Genomic DNA, 2,500 nt, shown 5'->3' on the forward strand with positions numbered 1-2,500 from the left:
GCCCGTCGCTACTACCGATTGAATGATTTAGTGAGGTCTTCGGACTGGTGCGCGGCAATGTTTCGGCATTGCCGATGATGCCGGGAAGATGACCAAACTTGATTATTTAGAGGAAGTAAAAGTCGTAACAAGGTTTCCGTAGGTGAACCTGCGGAAGGATCATTACAATGTTCCAATATATCTCAAAGAGAGAGGAGAGGAGGAGAGAAAATGAATTCGATTAGTTTGTGGATAAGAATTCATATAAAAAAAAAAGATATTGTTGAGCCCGCCAGATCATTCGTGCGTGATTTACACGGCCAGACGTGTGTACTACACGTATTAGGCCTTTGATCTGCGTTGCGTAGGCCACAACAAATCTTTCAAAGAGAGAGAGATATATGTGTTGTTGGGGTTTGTGATTATGAAGGTGCCCCAACGCACAAAAATATATAAAAATGTACAAAGTTGGGATGTGGTGTGGTGGAGAAGAGTTGGGCCCGACCAGATCATTCGTGCGTGATTTACACGGCAGACGTGTGTACTACACGTATTAGGCCTTTGATCTGCGTTGCGTAGGCCATCTTCCTTCCAAGACACACACGTGTTGGGGTTTGTGTGATTTTATGATAGTGCCTCAACACGGAAAAATAAGCGTACGAGAAGAGTTGGGCCCGACCAGATCATTCGTGCGTGATTTATACACGGCCAGACGCGTATTATATTACACGTATTAGGCCTTTGATCTGCGTTGCGTAGGCCATCTTCTCGATAGAGAGAAAGCCAATGTATTCTTTTTTCTTTCTTTACACACACACACACACAATTGTAGTAGGACAGGGAGGGATGCGAGCGTGCTAATCACGCTTCCTCAAGTCTTCGCTGTGGTGTAAAAAAAAAAAAGAAAAAAAGGAATCGTTGGGAAAGTCCAAAGGACGAAAATATCGGGCAGTCTGAAGATAACTTAATGCTCGTTTACATTGGTATCAAGAGAGACCGGCTTGTGTAGCTCGTTTCAATGCTGTGTCGTTGTCATTGACACCCTACTCTGTTGCGCGCTAGTGGCAGCATGAGCGTGGGACGTATATATATATGACACCCAGCTAGAGCCGGCCGTGAGTCCGTCCGGTGTAAATAACGACGAAAGGAGAGAGAAACTTTTCGAATCCAGTATCGGGTTGATAATTGTCCAGTTTGAATATCCATATCCCCGTCGTTTTTGGAGGTGATATACTCTCTGTGTTTCTTCGATAGAAGGCTTTTCAATGTTCTATTCGCTCCGACCGTCGAACTTGCAAGAAAACAGTGGTTTTGGATTTGCTCGTACATATATATATGGTTTCGACGGAAATATCTCGTTCTTTAAGGGACAATTATGTCGTTGTACGACGACTCCCGAATCTCCTTCGCGCGCTGGTTGGAGCTCTTCGGGTATCGGCTTGTTCCGAAATATAACACAAAAATGTGGTGGATAGCAAATACACATTATATATATATGAGAGAATAAAAGGGAAAAATTACCCTGAACGGTGGATCACTTGGCTCGTGGGTCGATGAAGAACGCAGCTAATTGCGCGTCAACGTGTGAACTGCAGGACACATGAACATCGACATTTCGAACGCACATTGCGGTCCACGGATACAATTCCTGGACCACGCCTGGCTGAGGGTCGTTTACGTACTTATAAACTGCTTGCGTTGATGGCACTTGTTGCCTATATACGTACGAGCGAATGGTGGGCGCTTCGTCGGCGTTTGTCGCGGTCCTATGAATATTGAGAAATTTTACGTACGTCTAACAGTCTTCGAGAGAGATGGAAATCGTGTTCGAACTAGCGTGAGTGTGGAAGGCGGTGTCGTGTGTCGTATATGTTTTATATACGTCCGCCCGTCTGAAACACCGCTTCGAAGCGGTGACAAAATCTTTTTCGGGACGATTCGTATTCGTAGAACTATCGAGATTTCACTGGTACATTTTCAACGCGCTCCCGACGTCGCCTGAAATGAAACGAGATGGGTTTAACCCACGAAAGCGTACTACACGAGTCTGTCCTATGTGAAGACTGTGTACAGAGATCGAACGAACGCATGAAAGAAATTGAACGAAAGAACACATAACCCGCAAAAATATAGAGTAGAATTGTGACCGTTGCTTCGAATTTGAATTTATATGTATATATATATCATAGCCCCAGGGAGTGGAACCTATGAGTGTGGAAGGATGTCTCTTACCGTTATGTTGCCAGAGGAAAAAAAGTCTCTCTCTTCGTACGACACATTTGTGTACGAATTGTATCGATGGCTATATAGATCCGATGTTGCACATATTCTGAGTAAAGAACACCCCACCCGGGTTACCGTCCTAAAACTCTTCTATTGGTGTGGCTATGATGTGTGTGTCAACGCAATCGCGAGTCTGGTTCTACGGAAAACCGTTTGTCGGTCGCCCCATATATCTTTTTGTTCTCTTCAAATGATCGAATAGCGAAACCGCACGAGATCAATCGGTCGTCTAGTCCCC

The 2,500-nt window shown here is 44.7% G+C and overlaps 2 non-coding genes across 2 annotated transcripts in view; both read left to right on the plus strand.

The window, feature by feature from the left end:
- Positions 1-165, plus strand: part of LOC143261855 (small subunit ribosomal RNA) — a 1,921-nt gene extending 1,756 nt beyond the window's left edge. The window contains exon 1 of the ribosomal RNA XR_013035882.1: positions 1-165. This exon is cut by the window's left edge and continues 1,756 nt beyond it. This is a non-coding gene — a ribosomal RNA (small subunit ribosomal RNA).
- A 1,332-nt stretch (positions 166-1,497) lies between these two features.
- LOC143261825 (5.8S ribosomal RNA) lies at positions 1,498-1,652 on the plus strand. The gene has a single exon (XR_013035852.1). It is a non-coding gene; the product is annotated as a 5.8S ribosomal RNA (ribosomal RNA).
- Positions 1,653-2,500: the final 848 nt, after the last annotated feature.

This window comes from Megalopta genalis, unplaced genomic scaffold, assembly GCF_051020955.1.
Source record: "Megalopta genalis isolate 19385.01 unplaced genomic scaffold, iyMegGena1_principal scaffold0069, whole genome shotgun sequence".
Lineage (NCBI taxonomy): Eukaryota > Metazoa > Arthropoda > Insecta > Hymenoptera > Halictidae > Megalopta > Megalopta genalis.